The following is a 20,895-nucleotide window of genomic DNA, read 5'->3' as shown; positions in this document are numbered from 1 at the left end:
TCTATATAACTGTGTAAGCGTAGCTTATCTTAAGAATTGAGAGCTCTCTGACTGGACACTAAAGTTTGTTTCGCTTTGTAAACCACTCACCAAAGTCCATAGAGAAAATCCTTGATTTTACATCAGGCCACACAGTAGTTGTTGATTCCCTGCTGCTGTGGTGTTTGACATACTTCATTTGCATTTACCTGAGTGATGAACTTACCTAATGAGGCAGCAGTGGACCAGCAACTCCTGTGTCCCCGCAGGCTAAATCTTTCCATCGATTTCCATTGCTGATTTTCTCTATGGAATTTTGGTGTGGGAGGGTGAGTGGATGACAATCATCATTTTCCAGTGAGAGATTTTCCTGTCTAGTGAGATAAAGCAACTAACATATTGTCATGGTCTTGAATAACCTTGTGTTAGGTTAGGTGGCTGAAGTTAGGCCCAGCACAGTTAGCGCAAATTATGCGTCAATATCTCGTCATAGACCTGAACTATCCCTTTAGTTTTAATAGCAACAGAAGGACTGGCCATCAAATGACCATATGCTGAAAATATTTAGAAGCTGGAGCCTGGATCCAACTTAGGTAAAATGTATGTATTAATGATTACACTATTGTTTTTTTAAATAAACCCCACTGATGTAACAAATATAGACAATATTGATTGTATACTGTATGACAACGTTGCTAGGCAACACTTTATCAACACTTGATAATGATAATGATAATTTTTACTCTCATTAAGGTAAGATAAAAGCAAAACGTTCTCGAGCTTAATCACTTTTGATGACATCACCTCAGGATTTTAAATGCACAACAGTGAGACAGTGAGGGAAGCGTCTTCAGCGGGTGACACAAACAAATCAGACTGCAAGAACAAATGGAGCAGGAGTGAGAGCTTGGTTAATTAACACTCTAAATTTAGCCCTCCACACACACACACACACACACTCTGCAGTTGTCAGCAACATTACCAATGCACAAATGACGCGAATGACCCAGAAAGTCAAGCAGGGAGTAAACAAAAAGGAAAAGACCTGTGCCTGAAGTAATATGTCACCATATCACTGGCACTTTGATTGATCGGCCCGGAGCCTTGATTCAAGACACACTGGGCTTATGTGGACACACACAAACAGCTGTCTCTCTCTGTGTCTTCTTTTTGGCATCTGAAGGTTTAGGACAGGACAGAGAGAAAAGCACTCATCCTGCCACAGAGAGAGAGAGAGAGAGAGAAGAGAAGAGAAGAGAAGAGAGCGATGACACAGAGAGAGCTGAGGATGTGAGAGCATGAGCTTCAAAAACAAACTGAAGAGCAATGAGATGATTAAAGATGTCCATTAGTGCTGGATTGTGATAAAGCAAACATTATTGCCTCCACCAAGGAGGTTGGTCTTTACCTGTTTGTCATCGAGCAACATCACTCAAAATTTAATAACAAATTTGGATTGAATTTCTGGGAATGTAGGTTATGGCCCAAGAAAGAAACATTTAAATTTAATGTTGGTGGTGATCTGGATACACAAAGTTCAGTGCTTTCCCTAGTTCTACAAACAAATTGCAAGAGAAGAAGAAGATAGACATTGAGAGGAGACAGAAAGGACGGAGAAAAAGACCAAATAACAAGAAAAAGAAGAATTTCAAGTGATGACTCTCAACTAAGATCTCATTTTATTAGGAGGAAGGCAGAGATGTGAACTGCCATTAAACACAGCAAATAACTAACTAACTTACTTCCAATCAAACCTATATGTGTTTAGCTGGTACTTTATGACTCTTAATCACAGTTTCTTTTTCTTCTTTTATAAGCTTAATTTTAATTAATGTATTATTACACTACTACTACTATTAATTTATTTATTCATATTGTATGGTGTTTTATTGTCACTCAGTGTGTTTTGGTCATTCATTCATTCAGTATTTTTAATTTCTGGTGTTTCTTTTGCTACATTTGTTATACTTTTATTACATTATTTTTACAATTATTTTGCTATTTTATTTTAATATTGAATTTTAATTTCATGTGTTTATAGGGGTGGGCCGTTGTTTTATTTAGTTTTGTGCCGTGAAGCACTTTGTGCTGTATAAATATAGTACGACTGATGACATCTTTTCACACTTTACTTTGTTTTCTTTTTCCTTTCAGCTTAAAATAAGACCACATACAGTAACTGTTGTGATTTCCGCAGCATGGCAGACGTGTGCTCACTCTCTCTCACTGACACTTAAGTTACGTGATGTCATCGGCAGCCGCTTCTCTCTTTACAGCCTGTCAGTCATCAGTCTGTGTTCAGTGAAGCATTCATGTGATTTTCAGGGTTTACAGATCATAACAGATTTGACTCTTCCTTTTTTCTTCTTTTTTTGTCCAGAACTGGACTGATACCAGGTATTGGATCAGTGCATCTTTAGATTCAGGTGCGTCTTTGTCGTCAAAAGATCCAAACAATCTGTGCTTACTGTGTATGTGTGTCTCAAGGTGATGTATTTATTTCACGACTTGTTAATCCCATGTGCTTTCTGTCAGGTCCATTGCTGTGCTTGAGAACACCAGGTACAGTCAGTCCTGGGATCAATGGTGAGTATGAAGCTACTATAAAAAAAAACATACAATGGATTTTCTTATATCACTATCATTGCAAAGGTTCAGTTGGAGTCATGTCACAGCTTATGTGCGGTGTAAGCCTCTGTGTGTGTGTGTGTGTGTGTGTGTGTTTGTGTGTTTGCTCAGTGCCTGTCTGAGTTACACCACATCAATAGTGACATTTGCGTTTCCCACCTACACACAGACCACATGGGGAGAGAGCAAACAAAGTGAAGCAGGAGTGTGAACATGACATCACCATTTATACACATGTTAAAAATGGCAGAGTGTCAAAAGTCTGTTCATGTTCATGACCAAAAACAAAGTGTTGTGTTAATCTGACTAAAATCAGACCTTTAAAATACCTTTAAAATTTGAACAGGTTATATAATCGGACTGAAATGCTACTAACTGAATTTCTCAAAGTTGGACTAACACACACACAGGAGTCAAGAAAGTGCTGTGTGTAAACCCCTGAGCTGCACTGGTGGGATGCTCCCCATTTTCCTACGCTGGTGATTGTTGCCACACAGAATTTCATTGTGTAAGAATATGCAATGACAATAAAGTACCTATACCTACACTTGCGTAACACCTGGAAATAATAGAAGAAGGCAGTACACACAGGGATAAGACAACAGTGACAAAAAGGAGATCCTGCTTGAACAGCTTAAAGAATTATGGCACTTTTCCATTATACAGTTCTAGTGTCAAGTGCTTTTTAACTGATCTACAGTACAGCATTGTTCAGTTTGATTCTCGTGTCGGACGTCACGCTCATGACTCTTCAAGTAACGTCACTCTCTGACCAATCAGTGGCCGGCAGTCTGTCGAGGTCACAGTATTAGTATTTTAGCTTGAACCTCGCAAGAGCAGGTACTAAAAAAAGCACCATGGTACCAGGTACTATCGCTAATGGAAAATCAAAAAAATAAAAAGTTTGTTTGTTTGAGTTTCTGCAGACACATGGCCTACAGTAGGTCTTGAGGTTATGAAAATACAAAAATAAGAGCAAATGTACAGTTATATAATGGATCGATAAATTCTCACTTGGCCAAAGGAAATTGTTTCTTGATACTGAAGTCAACACAAAACACGGGAAGTGCAACGTGCTTGATACTTAACACTCAAAAGTATTTCTCAAAATCTCATCTAACCCGGCTTCAAATTTCTTTAAACTCAGGCAACCATAATTCCATTTCATTTAATCAAAACCTTATATTTCTCAACACACTTAATTTGCCGTGTTCCAGAGTATCAAAAGACGAAATTGCTTTTTCTTTGAGAGACAATTATTGAGATCTGGTGAGCACTCGCCGTCTCTCCCGTGCTTGTCCGTGGGCATGCTCATACATGCAAACAGTGGGATTAGGAAATTTGAGCTGGCTCCCTCTTTGGAGATCACAGTGGAGTGGGTGTTAAGTGGGACACTCACACATGCACAGGCTGCCACATATGTCGCTGTGTGTAAATGTGTGAGTGGATTTGAAACAAGAGAGGAGTGTAGATGTAACTTTTTGCTCCTCGTGGCTGCAGTGCCTTAATAACCATGGACTGCAAAATGATACAGACGCAGTTCCGAGTGTCCGCGAAGTCTTTGCGCGCTAAGACTATGCGTCTCTGCTTAAAATGGAACACTGTTGTCCCAGGTTTGGAGGATAACTATCGACCATTTAGTGAATATTTTTATTCATGAGGCTGAGAGTAGTACCCTGGTTTTAGCATTAGCATATTCTTGAATCCAACAGCAAGAAATAAACCGGCACAGTGAGTCTCAGAGTAACATACTTAAAGGTCGTGGGTGCAATTAAAAAGAAAACCTCAGCTAGACTAAGTTGCATCTTCGGGTGGTTCCTGACATTAAAAAACAAACATCACCTCTCCCCACCGCGGTCATGTTCCTCAGTGAAGCGTCGCAGAGGCTGCGTCACTGTTCCTCTAAGGCCAATTCTCCTCACTGACAGTCTGTGCTCAGACAAGATCTGCATGTCCTGTCCTTTGGACCGACACTGCCCTCTGTTTGCTCGATGTGTCAGCCATCAGTGACAGTTCCGATACGCTGCTTTTTCACATGCTGAGACACTCATTACGGCTGGGACATGCCTGGAGAATGGAAATCTGCCTTCCCTTTGTTGCGAAGAACACATACAGCAATTTTTTAAACGTCTGTGAAATGACTACCGCCACATGTTTTTACCTAAAAGCGATGTGATGTAGTAACGTGCCATGCAGTAGGAGTTTCATCATCATCAGCCGCTTTATTTGGTACAGAAAACACAGAATAAAACTCCACTATTTGTACATGAACACCAGATTTTGCATGTTAAAGTGAAGTTTGAACAGTATAAAACATATTTAAAATAACATTTGTTTGAGTTTTTGTCTCAATAATTCCAAGAAAATGGAAACTATGTACCGGTGTTTTCCAACTCTCTCCTCTCTGGTGACAAGGACACTGATTTGCCAGCTTCCTGCAACAGCGCGAGTGAAAATATTACATGTTGGCTTTGACCGTTAGCATAATAATAATATTATAATAACCATCGCATAATTACGGTAACGCAAAGTGCACTTGCACAAACGCGTCATTTGCGATATGCTTGGTGTTAAAAATGGAAACAAAGGGTCACAGGGTCATGGGCAGGCTAGTGTTTCATGGCACCGTTTCAGCACAGATGTAAAATATGAAACCAACAAAGGGTCAGAGAAGACCACATGCTTTAAGGAGCAGCAGTAGTGATTAAGATTCAAATGCTTTCATGCGGAATATGGAGATGATATCATGCTCAGAGGAAATAATAAATGTAATGTGTGAGAAACGTAAAGGAACTGACACCGTGTAAGTTCGTGCCCACTCTCTGTGACACATTCACAACTTATTATACACTTTAATATAAAATCAATACCTATTGAATTCCCAGTTACTTTTTGCGCGACTTGTTGAACAAAACAATTACTGTTTTGACAGCGTCTGAGCATCACTCAGCCAATAACACCATTAGAAATCAATACTGAGGTGGGAGTGCTTCATGTCATATGATGAGTAAGTCACTTAAATCCACTTATTAAGTATTTATAAAGCTTTCACTAAGTGACCACACGCCATTAAATGGAGCCGGGCTCAGTTGAAAACCATTTTTCGGTGACAGATATTTAGTTTTCAGTCTTTCACTGACTCACTTATTAATTGTTGTAGTGACTCAACAGTTACGACACTGGACAGGATCACGAAGATCAAACCGAAAAGTAATTAAATAAAAAGACAGGTTTATGTGAGGACATAGTTGAACACCATGCTGACAGTGGCACAACATTAAAATAAATGTATAAACACACAGCGGTTGCATGCCATTTCAGTTGCATTCAACATGTGGAAGGCCACTGTGACCTATGACCACCCAAATGAAATCAGGTTATCCTGGTTTACAGTTTAATCACTACACTATTCCTTAGAAAACTCACCAAATGTAAAAGGTCTATCCTTTCCCCACCCGGATTATTTGGAGAAATAAAAAAGTTGGGGTCTGTCAGAAACACACACTCACACCTGAAGGAAAAGTAGAGTCAAACATGCTAAGAAGTGACAAAATAAATGTGTGTCTCTGCAGTGGATGAAACAAGTGTGATCCCTAATGCCTCTATTTTAAATTAAAACCTGTTCCATTCACAATTTTTCGCAGAATGTCACATGCCGAGGGTGAAATGTATCGACAGTGGAGGTCTTCACGCTGCATATCACTAGTCATATTAACTTCAAATCCCTTGTTTGCTTCTGTTACTTTCCACAGTTTTCCAAACCCACCCAAGCCTTGAGCTGCGAAAGTGGCTTTTGATATGGAAATGGCGCTGCTAATTTTGTCGCACGTTTTCCTCCTGAGAGACGATACCCGCTACATGACTGTTCACTGGTCACATCGAGCAGATGAAATATTTAGTAAACATTGACATTTCTGCCACGCCACACTTTCATCTCCTTTGAAACACCGGAGGCAACACTGACAGCAAACACTTGATATATTTTTTTTTTATCATGACTGAATATGTGTAAACTATATTTAAACGTGAATGATGCAAATAGTCTTTAGACCTGTGAAGTGTCATTAAAAGGAAAGTAGAGGCGCGAGGATGAACACTCCGTTATTATATTTCATTGTGAGGAGGCGTCTGTGAAGAGTACAAAGCAAACATGAAAACACTATCAAATTTCCTGTTTTTAATAAATGGACACCATGAGGTTTGTTTAGCAGAGTTATTGAAAGGCCAATTAACCAAGCATATGTTTGCTCATTGATCACCTGCATGGCCAAACGACTTATCTGAGGCGAAAGGTAAACACATGCACTCTGTGTGCCCTACTTGAAGATGCTCTGAACTATATTTTCATGTAATTAATGGACGGACAAAATGACAGTGAATTTGCTGGTGAAGCAGCTGAACCTGTTGACGGATTAACAATCTGATATTTCTTCTTTTCTTTACCAAAAATGAGGGTCATCCAGTCTGTGATTTGATTCCTGGTTGTTCACGTGTCAAAGTGTTGAGGAAACTGGAACCCAAATTTCCTTTGACAACTGTGCAGGCTGTAGATGAAGCGTATGAATGGGAGTAAGTGGAGCGAAAGACACAGATGATGCTCATCCTCGCTGAGGAAAAAGAGATTTAACCCACTCAACAAAAGTTTGACCTTATGAAACCATATTGGCGCTTTTCCATTATACTGTCTGAGCACAACTCCACTCTACTCCATTTTTCTTTGCTTTTCTATTAGGGATCGTACCTAAGGTCCCAAGTGAGCTGAGCCGATACTAAAATGTGACGTCGACAGACTCCCGGCCACCGATTGGTCAGAGAGCATCGTCATTTGAAGAGTCACGAATGCGTCACACACAAAGACCCCAAATCCCTGAAAACATACGGTAATCTCCAACATTTAGCAAGGAAAATGTCAATATTTAACAGAGGACTCGTGAGCGATCGTGAGCCGAATCACAACCCATTCAGCCGTATTTCAGTTCAGTGTCATCTTTTTAATTAACTGGTTCTAATAAATCAGTCACACTGAAAACAACTGCCTTGCTCGTCACTAGTTTGTGTGTTTGTGTCACCTATACAATTACATCACGAGCAGTTTCATGCAGCTGTCCTGGAGGAACTATAGTCATGGCAAACGAGTAGCTGAGTCTGAGTATAATGGAAAAGTGCCCTATCATACATGGGGAATATGTTTGCTGCTGCACCAGTCGACGGCCTTTTCTGCCACAAGTCTCCCACACCTAACTCCATAAAGAAAAGCTATGTTTTTAGCTCGCAGGAACACAGGAGCCACTGCTCTGCTGCTGCCTCGTTCGGTAAGTTTATTTCACGTAAATAAATCTGAATGAAAAACTTTTATATCACTGATGAAAGCAGCAGTGGATCAACAACTCATGTGTGCCACGATGCCAGGAAATCAATGATGGCCTTTAGGTGCAGTAGGTTTAAAAAAAAAAAAGAAAGAAGAAAGCTTTGAAGCAACACAAACTTCAGTCTCTAGCTGGAAATGGCTGTCTAACTGTGGGATAAAGTGGCATACACATTCTGAAGATATCTTAGACCTCAGTAGGTGTGGATTATATTAACGGCTCTGGGAAGTCTTCCATGACTGGAAGTTGTCTTTACTGCACAAATAATGTGGTGATTAAAACTAAAATATGATAACTTATAGAGAGCATAATTGAATTACTTCCCTCGATGATCAATAACATTTTCCCCTAACCGCTGCTGTTTGACAGTGACCACTGCACCAAGCCACTGATGGACAGGAAACTGTCATTAGCAGTGTGAGTGCTCCCCTGTTGCTCCCAGTGTGTCCCAGTAGTGAGCCATGCAGTCCTGAACTATTACGTGTCATTATAGTCCAATAAATACTCATTTTGATCTTATAAATAATGTCTGATATGAAATATTCAATGGACCAATTAGCCAAGCAGTAGGTGGCACCATACTGTCATGGCTGACAAGAAAGCTGCTCTCATTGTTTTCCTCTTAGAAAACATGCTCCTGATTCCAGATACTCCAATTCCAGGCGTTCAAGTTTGACTTTTTTGTTGCTCAGAACAGAATTGTCTAATGTTTCCTCCGTGCCCCTGAACTCACCTCCGCTGACAGAAGGGTGGAGCAGGATGTGGTGTGTGTGACAGCTGCGACAACGACATTGACGCGGGAAGATATCGCGCCACCGCTGAGATTAAACAGCGGCTGAATCGATGGGCAGCGTGCGCCTCCTGTATAATGCATGATGGGGCGTTCCCCTCGACAAAGCTCTTCAAAGCCCTCGAACAGGAAGCACAAACAAGTATGAAATATTCAGCTGGAAGTTATTGGTGTTTGGCCTTCGATCGCAGGTTTGAACAGGGAACCAGAGAAAAGGCTTTTACATGCAGGCGATTAATGCGATCACTGTCACTGGACGACGATAAATCAGCATGTAGTATTTTCACACCCGTACATTTACATATTCAACCCTGAATATCAGTGATACTGACGCCACCAAGACTGCAGATGTACACCGACAGTATCGTAGTTACGCGACGGTTGGTTGCGTGGTTGTTACGGTAATTTCACTCGCACTGTTGCAGGAAGTCGGCGAATCAGCGTCTTTGTCACCAGGAAGGAAAGAGTTGGGAAAAACGCCTGTACACAGATTCCACATTGAGACAAATACTCAAACAAATTCTATTTTAAATATGTTTTGTACTGTTCAAATTTCAAATTTAACATGCACACTCTGGTGTTCCTGTACAACTGCAGTGTTTCTCTAAATAAACCTTTTTGTTTTTCTTCATTTTAAATTGTTAATACACTACTTTAACATGCAGTAAACTGTAAATAACTGCCGGAAAAAATGGAGAAAAGCTCTTAGTTACAGGACATTCTCTGGTCCTTTTATGGTTAAAATAAGCAAAAAAGTCCAGACCAAAATGCTGTCTAGACCGATATGTTTGTGTCCACGTCGTCTCAGAGACGTCATAACCCCCCCGTCATTCATGTAAATCATCTAAAAGCACCATTTTTAGGACAGTCTCCCCAAAAAGCAGCACGAGCAACGAAGAATGCAAATGAAATTGAGGTCATTGAAGAAAATTTTTATGTTTAACACCATAAAATGGAGTGAAAAACTTTGACAGCCTCAGATTAATTATGATCCGAGCGGCGACGAGGTGGACTAAAGTGTATAAATCTCGATTTGATCACCAACGCCACACATACACACACACACGCACACAGAACAGTCCTTGAACATTTGTGTGTGTTACGGCTTCTCTTTTTGAGTGTGAGAGGATTCATTAACACTTTGAGTCTGTTCTCAGAAATGTTTTTTATTTCTCTGGCTCCGAGTAGCTATGGAAACATGTTGCCACTTCCAAGTTGTGGAAGGTTGTGTGTTTGTTAAAGACATTCCTCTCAGTCTAACAGGTTTACTGTGACACTGTGGCACGCACACGCACACCGCTTCTTCATTAACGCCCAAATCTGATTAAAGAAGTCATAAATCCTCTATGAAAGAGAGCGACATTATTAAAAGGTTTAGGTCATTTAGATTATGGTAGCTCATAGAGCTTCACAATGGCTGCATTTACATATGCTGCACACGTGTGAAAAGAATCTTTTAATGTATGTTTAAGTTCCAGTGTGTAAGGGAAGTACGGTGGCCTTCGCGTACCAGAAAGTAGGTTGTTAGTTTCTTCTCCAAAATGTGAAAAGCAGACTTACACATTAAAAGCTTAGTCTAAGGCTACGGAAAAGGTTTAATTTCTGCCAATAAACAGAACTCCATTCGACTTGAAATCCGCGAGAAAATGACAATAGTTCTCACTTGATTTACAATGACAGTAAACATTTCTCTGAGGTCAATTTGATGTCAATTTTGTAAATTATATTCCCATTTAGAGGAAAATTGATAATAAATCACAGCACATAAGAGTGGAGAGCACAGTCTGGTTGTAGGTGACAACTGTACAGTTCCAAACCTCCGCGTGAATTGTGAATCTCAAGTTTTTCCAGCAGTAGATGAGGTTCTTTAGGAGGATGTTGTGACCCTTTGCTGAATAGCACAGTACAGTGTTACTGAACGCAAGGTGACATTTTTCATTCACAACAGCCAACAAAGGTCCCACATTTAACTCGGCGCGTGCTGTGTGATTTCCACACAGTTCTGCTTGGTGCATTCTTTCAGTGTCACCCACCATGTCTTCATCAATGTTTCATTAGCTGGATACATATTAGTAGCCATAGAAACAAAAAGTTTGCTTAGACCTGTCAAATCAGTCTGTGTGTGTGTGTGTGTGTGATAGTGACAGGAGGATGTTGTTGGGCAGATCAGGAGATCTTTTTTACTTCACTTAATTTAGTCATTATGTTAGATCTTCTCACCTTAGCCCAAAAAATGCCTCCATCACTGGACCAACATGTTGTGATTGGTGGTCTTGGTGCAGATGAGACTGACCATGGTTTGGTTCATTTGCAATAATTAATTTAATTTAATTTTAATAGTTTGTACTTACATTTTCAGGAAACATAGAGAACTGTCCACAAACAAAGGTAAACACACCTCATGTAGGAAATGAAGACAAGGTGTACAAATGTACACAATTGTACAAAAATTAATTTCCACGTAGTTCTCTGCATGTATGCATGAGTCAACGAAGAGTCTACTCATTTCTATGATGACATCCATGATTTCTGTTGTTTTATAGTCTGGAATTTGCCAGAAGTCCTTTGAAATGTTGAATTTAGGATTAACCCCCAAACATATGACAATATCAGATGGAATAGATCAAATCTAACAAAATTTGGCAGTGAAAACATTGACAAAATCCTTTTCCATAGCTGCAGTGGCGTCTCTATCCATCTGAATAAAATTGCCTTTACCTGCGTTGAACACTAGAGTCTACACAGACACACACACACAAAAGGAAAGCCGTCACTATGTATTCAAATATGTACAATCTAGCATCAAGTGTATTAAGCTTGGTTTTAAATGTCAGGTGTGAAAATGCCAAACTTGTGTGTGTGTAGATATGATTGTAATTAGAAGAACTCTCAGACTCAAGTCCAGTCAAATACAGGGACCAGCGTGGGAATTCACTGCAGCTCTGTCCTTGATGCGAGAGCTCAGCTGCTGCTTTTTAATCATCACTAAACACACCTGAGCTCCATCTCAGTGACGGTCCAATTTCATTTAAAGACTCCAGAAACACCAGTGTGTATATAATCACTCCCTGCTGCTCACATTACTCACTCCTACTCCAAAGTCCCTTCAGTTTGCTTGATTCGTTCCCCCATAAAACACTGAAATAGGCAAAATACAACTTATATCTTCCGAGTGTTTCAGGGTGTTGTTATAGTGTTGTGCTTTGTCACTGTTAACGCCAACAATAAAACCTTATTGGTGTTATTCATGCCAACAAATAGTAAATAAGCTATTGCAACAATGTGCATAGCTTGAGTTGCACAAACCGGAGGTTAATACCGGGTGAACACTATTTTCTTTTGGTGGCACATCTGTTCAATTTGAAATACTTAATTTGTTCTCGTGGGGCAGTTCAAGGACTCATAGAGCTGTTAGAAAAACATTTAAGAACAGTAATGGAAAACAACATGAAGGAGAGCAACACAACGTGCCAAATGAAGAAGCAACAATACATACAGAAAGGCTGTTTGTTTAGATTGTTTACTTATGATAATATGGAGAAAAAAAAAGATACAACTATTGTGCTTCATTTCTGACAGAACAAAAATCAAAATGTAAAATTGTATAAAGGTGTAATGCGTGTGTTTTAAATGTAAACAAACTCACTAGACTCACTATAGCGGTGGTTAGATCTCCTGGCAAAATTCCCTCACTGCGCACAGGAAGTGATTTGATGCAAATACTGTGAGGTTAAAGTATGACCGAAAACACTGTTTGTCCCCGTCTCTGCCCCTGTGCTGCAGCTGTATACACCTAGATGCTCCCTTAGCCGGGTTTAATAGTTCTGCTTGCAGATAAAACATTCATACACTATGATGCTACATCATTTCTGTTCATAAATACCAAATGCAGGCACAATTATAACATCATCAACAACAACAAAAGTTAGGAACTCCAGCTTTAAATCAGCCTAAAGGGATAGTTGTGGATTTTACGAAATTAAGTTGTGTGACACAGGCTCTGGTAGTAGAGTGGATGCAATGGTGTCAAATCATTTAACAAGCGAAATCTGGTTCATATCTTGTTGGATGTTCTCGAAGCGGTTAATCTTCATCGGTTTCACAGTGAATTTCCTTCACACACTCTGATTAAAACACCACGACCTCTGCTCTGACATACTGATGGTGGTTTTATTGTTCAAAGGTGTTAACACGTGTTAGTTTAGTCTCTCCTGGAACTACGTTTCTCCACTCAGAACCGCAGAGTTGTTCAATGATTTGACAGCGTTGTCTAAAAATTCCAAACTTTCCTTTTAAAGTGGGAGTTAATTGTGTACAGTACATTCTGCATTTACTGTGTCCGAGGAAGCAGGTGTAAAAATAGGCTTGTGACCCGCTCTTCCTCTGCTACGCAAGTCTTTTATTTATATTTTATTTTTTTACCATTAGGAGTCCACAATGTGTGTGCTGCCTTCTTTGTCAGTGTGAATGCAGCTATGCACTCAAAATACTGAGTCTCAGGGAAAGAATGATTGTGTTTTGGTCCCGCTTTTGAAAGTACTATAAATTTGACATGCTTTCTTTCAACAGAATCACTCACCTCTGCGAAAGAAAAAGCAGACACAAAGTCGCGTTCCAGTATCATTGTGCTTCATCTCCGTGACGGACAAACTTTATACATTTTAAAGCAATGCCACATGTATATGCTATATATGTATATATATATATATATATATATATATAAATATATGGAGAGACCTCGGCATCACCTCCTACACATATCTATTCACATCACTTTTCCACAGGGTTTGTTCATTCATTCAGGTGAGACAATAACAGTGAAAAGCGGCGTCCCATAATGCACAGCATTCTTCAGTGGTCAAATCAATAGAAAGTGGTAAGCCTTGACTGAATTGATGTGTGTGTGTGTGGGTTTGGTGGGATGATGCTGTCAGTACATCGGTAAATGCATGTTAATTGACTGCGCTGCATCTTCTCGTCTTTCAAAGCCCAGTCTTGATGGAAACCATTGCCATCTACTTTGCCTCTAATTGGCTGCGACTAATGTTTTCTCTGTAAAATGTTGAATCTCAATGCCGCCGCCTGACACCGAGTGAGAGGTCAGCTCGGCGTGGAGGGAGGCAGGAATAGTAATGATGGACATTAAAAATGTATGCAAGTGGAGCTCACTCACTAAACGGATTGGTTCTTTACCACACAGATTAATATCGATCTCCTAAAGATGCCTGAATTATTGAGGAGCATTATGACTTCTTGTTGTGTGTTTTTTAACCATCTTTCTGTCACATTTCAGGTTTATCATGGAAAGGATGTTGCGGCGCACTAATTGGTATTCAACTGCGAGCAACAACACCTCCTTCGCCGAGCCGGACTGGTCACCTATTCTCCCATGAGGCCAGTGTGCAACGCTCGCTGAAAGCTTAAGTAGCAGGTTGAGGTTGCAAGCTGCTAATGAGCTGGAAAATGTGGCAGGTGGGCTTAATGAAACAAAATACTTGACCAAGGAAAGCATTAATGATCACAAGAGGGCTGATGCATTTTAATGTGATCACTAATGATTAGGGGAGGGGTACGATTCCGACACGTTGTATTTGATATGACTTGAAGGTGTGAGGTCTCGTTCTTTAATTTAAAGTTGATCCCAAATGCCTTGGATAGAGGTTATTTCTAACTACTCTCACCGCAAAGGCCAAACTATTTTAATGAGGAAAAACAAATTCATTGACTAAGCTTTTCAGAAATGATAAAAATATAATTGATGATCGATAACTTTCCAAGTTTTGATCCAAAATGTTGTTTGCCTTGTAATAGGAAGCTGAGTGGCATTTTCATGTTTTACAGCTCAAGTTTTACGGTGGTGAAGTGAGGTGCCAGCCAAGTTCTGTCGATGAGCATTTATCTCCAGGATGTAGCGCTGTCTTCCAAAAAAACCACGATCCAATTAATTAAAGATAACTCACGTTTGAACTTTTGTCTCGGAGAGAACGGGCTGAGATCCAGCTTTAAGTCACACATGATGAGATGCTGTGTGTGTGTGTGTGTGTGTTCCAGCAAGGGAACTTTGTGGAAAACTTCTGATTTATCTACAAAGTATACACTCAGCAGCCACTTTATTAAGTGCACAATAAATCTGGTTAAGTGTCAGGAGTAGCACCTGGAGGGTGTTGTCTTCTGGACCAGGGCCACACTGGTGTCCACTCATAATGTGCCAAATCATCTTTTTTCCTCTGAATGGGAGCATCATTTACTAAATTGACAGCATGTTCTATTGAAGAAGACCTGAAACTAGGTACTGAGACCTTTAACTCCTCAGGAAAATGTTCAGAGAGGTTAGAAGTCGAGGGAGAAGACCCCAAAGACCTCCAATCAAATGGAACTATTTTTGAAACCAGCAGAGTTGCCCCCTGGTGGCGAACTGCTATTTCAGTCACACTTCCTAGGTCCTAGGTCTGAAACTGAAAGGCTATGTCCATTTTTATACACTGACTGGCTGTGTCCCATTTGTTTTCTCCTCTGACCTCTTTGTGTTCTCAGGCCTGACATGGTTCTGATGTCTGAGACTTCAAATCCAGTGGTAATGCTGTAACTAACAGGCCCTTGGGAAGACAGGATGGTGTTGAAGTGGGCTGCAGGGGCTGCAGAGGATGCTCTCTGTGATCTGTGGACTGCAGAGACAGAGAGCCATCAAGAACATCTTGGAAGCCGCTGAATAGAGCGATGAAGAGTGACAGAGAGTCAGCTACCTGGACGCAAGTCGGGACCTGATCACCCTTGGCTGGGTCGCCCAGGTGAGGATGTATGATAATGAGACCCGAAACACCCAATGAAGCCGGACTACAAGGTTTATTATAAGATGCTAAACTTCAGAGATGGTTGTGTGTTAAAATTCCAGTAGATCAGCAGGTTCAGAAACACCCAGCAACAACAAAGCCTCATTCAAAGTCAACTTTCCTCCTCATTCTGATGCTCCGTTTAAACTTGAGCAGATCATCTTGACCATGTGGACAAACCTAAATGCTGCTATTATTTATGTTAGCATCACATGCCAGTGCATCAGGAATAAAAGAGTTTTTGTTGAAGCTACCTATTCCACTGTTCTATGAATACCATCCTAACCTTCACCTCCTCTTTCATATTCTGCACCCTTCACCCCACTCTCTCATAGTTTTTTTTTTTCTTTCCTTCCTCCTTTCAATAACGTCCATAATGCAGCTCATAGTCTTTATTGTTAAATCATTCTGACTGATGGAAAAAGAAAAGAAGCAGTTTGCTACATGGCTGCTACTTTTAACCATGGACCACAATATCCGCAGGTCATATGATACGACGTAGGCGGACTAATTGGTGTCTATCGTGTCTCTGGGTGACTTTGGACTTCAGTGTGAACTAGCGTCCCTGTCCCACAGTGACTGAATGTTTGATGAGATTTGGGGTAAACGCAGCCTCAACAGATTTATTGACAGTTTCTGTGATGAAACTAGGCAGCCGCTGATGAAATTATGTGTGCGGGGGCGAGATTAAATCAAGCTTTTAAGATTCATGAATCAGTAACTCTTTGCGGCAAAAGCTGAATTACTGTAGGAGTGGCATCGGCAACAAAACCAAGCATGTTCCAGAAAGGTAATGCATAGAAATGTATGACGCGCGAAGGAGCCACTACATGTATTCAGTGTAACAATGCATATGTGATTCTGATACTCGTGAGCCTCGTGAGTGTTGTGCACGGCATAATAAAAACACACGGAAGTGGTCCCGCAAGAATTTTCAAGAAGGCTTTTATTTAGCATATCATGTTATTTATTATGTCCATGGTGTATCACTGTGCAGCATTCAGAGGTTTGACGTCACGCGCCACAACAGGGTTTGCATTATTAAAGCCGCAGTAAGCAGGACAGTCAGGAAGACGGGTGATTGTTGAGATTTATCCAGTGGCGTAGTGGGATCTCACCGCAGGCATAGAGAGCACAACTGAGACACTGGAAGATGAAGAAAAATACACATTGTCAACATGGGTCAAAATCTAAATTTGGTGATATATCGTCGTCCTTCCTCGTGCAAAACGATAATAATTTATTATTATTATTGTTATTATTATTATTCTTAAAATCAATAAATTAAGGAGCTCTAAAGTAAACCTCTAAGCCTCTGCCACTTTCACTGCCACTTTCCCTCGCTGGGCGTCGCTACTTCATGTCTCCTCATGGTGGCGCTTCTGTTTTCTTTCTTTCTTATCTACGTTACGACAGTGGGTGATTTCTGCTTGCTCTTATTCCTGACGCTGGCATTTAATGTATTCATGTGTGTATTTAAAAGTCTTTTGCGTGCACTGCAAACACATTCAGTGTGGCCCCCAGCAGAGTTCTCTTCCTCTCCGTCCCCTTGATTTGCATCATGCTGAAAGCTTATAAAGAAAATGATGGATCAATAACGCCAAAAATATCCTGCCTGCAGCTGACGATGAAAAAGTGAAACACTTATTCTTCTTCACCCTCTGAGCGGTTGACTCAGGAATCGCTGCAGCCTGATCTCGTTTCGCTGCCGGCCGATTGCAGTTTCCATCCATTTGACTCACAGTGAGCCAATCGAGGACGACAGGCCCTGTGAAGACTGGTGACAGTGAGGGGAAACCGCAGTCCACACACACACACACACATACACTCACACACATGCACACACATGACTCAGTGAGATCCTTGTTGCCCAGCAGGGAAGCTGTGGGGGGAGTTGTTCTGTTCTGTACTGCCTCCAGAAATGCCAGCGGGTCAAAGCCAAACACTTCTGAAGTCCTGTGTGTGGTATGTTTATTGTGGGAGAATGTGCACAAACAAACACAGGCTGTTTACTGGTTTTGCAGAGACAAACAGGTCGTGCTGCTGTACAGAACGCGGCCTGTTTTTGTCCGCCGACGTTCAGTTCAGCAGTGAAATGATCCTGCAAACAAGACTCGGCCTGGAGTGTGAGCTTGTTCCTCTGTGACAGTAACGACTGAAAACACATCAGTGAGTCACATCACTCCAACAGCGACACTGTTCTTTCATTATGAGAAACTAAGCCGCTGCAGATTATTCTCACACACAGTCCAGGTGCTGTAAAAACCTGTTAGGCCTGAAATAATGTACAACAACCTTTGCATCATATTTGATTAAAGCTTCTGGAAAAGGAACATAAGAAGGGTTATGGTGGAATAATGTCCCATACTTTCAAGCTATTGTCAAGTTAGTATATGCAAATGATTAACAGAAGGTGTGAATGGAAATGTCAAAGAGCACTAACGAATAGTTACTGACTGCTAGAAAACCCTAAAAATGTTGCATTTTAATGGAATGAAATTCAAGCAACTGGGTAGCAGAGAGGTGGTGATGGTGCATACATCTTCTAGAGACACCTAGAATTCCTTAGAGGGACCTCAGATGTTATGCACCAGAGCTTTAATGCTCAAATGGACATATTTTTGGGTTTAAATGTTGTAATGTTTGTTAGAAATGCACAAAAAACAATACCTTACATGTTTATGTTTCACTGTGTTCTTGGAACTGTATCGATCATGTTTTTCATGCAGGTGTGGTTGATTACTGTGGAAAACTACTTGCACACCTGGACACAAAAGTTGTCATTTGCCTCCTTATTTGGCAGAACATTGCCTCTGATTGTTGCATATCCAGCTCATGAATGTATCTAAAGTTAAAGTTAGTTATTTTAAACCGTGTTGCCTCTCCAGTCAAACCCTGGTGACATTCAAACCAAATTGTCGGAGCTAATTGTGACGGATAACAAAGTCTGTCTAATAAGATCAAGCATACCACATGTTCATGTCCAGTGTCATCTAATTGCACTAATGGGGATGTATCACTTCCTCTCCTGCTGTTCTCTGCTCTTTTATGCAAACCTGGAAGTCAAAGCACAGGGAGGAAAGTGTCCATTCACCCCCATCAACAATGTGCTAAATGCCAGAGACCAATTAGCCTCCCGCGGCCGTCACCGCTGGGTCTTCTACCAACAGAGCCTTGATTCCAATCAAGTTCCCCCCTCCTCCTCTGCCTGACATCCACAGCTTTAGCCTCAGAGCCACCAGAGCTCCACACTGAAGAGACACATGACGCTGCAGTTACCCACCTATAAAAGTCACCCCGGGTGTTTAATGTGATCATGAAGATGCACTGCCGCCCGGAATGACTTGACGCTGAGTAAAACAGAGTACGACACCAATTATTCACTAAAATTTGTGATTTTTCTCGCACAGGCAAACCTGCAGAGATTGACCCTTAACCTGTTTCCTGTCTAATTTGGTATCACAGGTGTGCAATAAACAGGCAACTGGTTGCTTAGTGCACACTAGGTTATGCAAATGATCCATCAACCATAACTGTGTGAGTAACATAATAATCACAGTCACTCAACTTGTTCATTCATATTTTCGATTTCCGCTTTTCCTATTTTAATTTTTTACTGTCTTATTTGTAATTTAATTTTTAAATCCAATCAAATCAAAGTTTATTGTCATTATAGGTCACATATTCAGGCTTTAAATGGGCTTCTGTATTGTTGAGTCAAAGTTATGAGTCATTTTATATTCATTTTATAGCATTTTTAGTAGTGATATAAAGTAACGATAATTGTGCAGAAGTCACAAAATACACATGTTTTTCTTTTCTTTGTGTTCATAAAAATGAATCCCATTTTAAACATTTTGAGTGCATTTTGCTCAGGTGTGTTTATCTTTTTCATCAGATTGCCTACGTTGTGCTGGAAAAAAGGATATAAGGCGCTTTAGAAATAAAAGGATGTATTTTATGTGTGCAACAGCATTTGCTCAGTGCTGATGTGATTTAGTTGTTTTCCCTTTCTCACTCTAAAGCATGTAGGCAAAGATTTAACCTGGTTAAGACGTGCGTAACCTTCACTAATCATAGTTTCTTTACTGATTAAACATTCACTAATCACACACTTGCTGTTTGAGTTAGCCCTGCAGCGAGTTAATGTGAGTTCATCTCAAATGTAATTTATAGGATAATGACATAGAGATTATTAAAATGTCATTGTTAAACATTTTCATTTTCATGGTCGCCATCATTTCACAGTTTTACAATATATGTGATTTTCCTCAAGATAAACTCACAAGTCTTTTTTTCCCCCCCCGTGTCGCCTGCAGAGCAGCAGCGTCCACATTCATCACATTTGAATGGTTTGAAGCGGCGTAATGAGACTGTGAGCTACAATCCCATTGGCGGAGGGAGAGCAATAGACACTCCTATCATTGCTCTGATTGACAGAATAAATCAGACACTGAGCATGTGTCTACCTCTCAGACTTTAATGAAGGTAATGAATGGACATGAGCAAATTACCCGGGCCCTCCTCACACACTCCACCCATACAACACCCCCCCCCATCTTCATCTCCATCAAGGGAAAAGTCTCATCCACGCTGCATCCAGCTCGGCGAGCAACCTGATCCATAAGTAAAGCCATCGCCATGGGGCCAACCATCGACATCCTGAGCGTGTGAGCAGATATGTGGCTCATATAAGTGTCAAGGTGTCACGGAGATAAACAGACACGCGAAGACGGAACGCTCTGCCTTCCCACATTTGCATTTTCAACATGCAACAAACACCACTCCTGCATTATTTATTTCATCACACACAAGTTTTTTTTTCCCCCACCTCCTTTGCAATAAATAACCTCCAAACGTTATTGCATTACTCTTATCTTATTCATCTCAATCCACAGGTGATAGATTTTAGAAGTTATTCCCGGGTTTGATCTTTGTCCAATTAGCTGTAATTGGAGAATTACAGCAATCAGTAAAGCTGCTATCTGCAAATTCTGACCTCCACTGATTCAAAGCATTTAAACACTTTAAAATAAGACCAGGTTAAGTTTGAGTATTCATTTATTTATAATGTCTCATTGAATGAAACTGTGAAATTGAATGTCAGAATTGTAAAAATATGCTCCTTTTTTTAGGGTAACACATTTGTTAAGACTTGAAAACCTTCGTGTTGAGGCAATAAAGAAAATCAATAAGCCATTTATAAGCCTGTACGCATAAATAAGACCTTATAAGATACTTTTAAGCATGGGTCACGGCGTAATAAACATAATTACTATGACTTCAAAGCGTGCAGCCCATG

General features: G+C 40.5%; 1 long non-coding RNA gene across 4 annotated transcripts; it reads left to right on the top strand.

Annotated features, from left to right (window-relative positions):
- Positions 1–1,980: 1,980 nt before the first annotated feature.
- LOC122781332 lies at positions 1,981–20,571 on the top strand. 4 transcript variants are annotated; one of them, XR_006361783.1, is made up of 5 exons: positions 1,981–2,405; positions 2,515–2,565; positions 14,057–14,235; positions 15,298–15,551; positions 19,913–20,571. It is a non-coding gene; the product is annotated as an uncharacterized LOC122781332 (long non-coding RNA). The 4 variants fall into 4 exon arrangements; XR_006361781.1 differs by lacking the exon at positions 19,913–20,571 and adding an exon at positions 19,004–19,183; XR_006361784.1 differs by lacking the exon at positions 19,913–20,571 and having other exon boundaries at positions 1,981–2,258; positions 2,360–2,405; positions 15,298–15,560.
- The last annotated feature ends 324 nt before the right edge of the window (positions 20,572–20,895 follow it).

The sequence above is a fragment of the Solea senegalensis genome, linkage group LG1 (genome assembly GCF_019176455.1).
Source record: "Solea senegalensis isolate Sse05_10M linkage group LG1, IFAPA_SoseM_1, whole genome shotgun sequence".
Lineage (NCBI taxonomy): Eukaryota > Metazoa > Chordata > Actinopteri > Pleuronectiformes > Soleidae > Solea > Solea senegalensis.
Note: the sequence above shows the minus strand (reverse complement) of the source record. Positions and strands in the feature narration are given on the sequence as shown.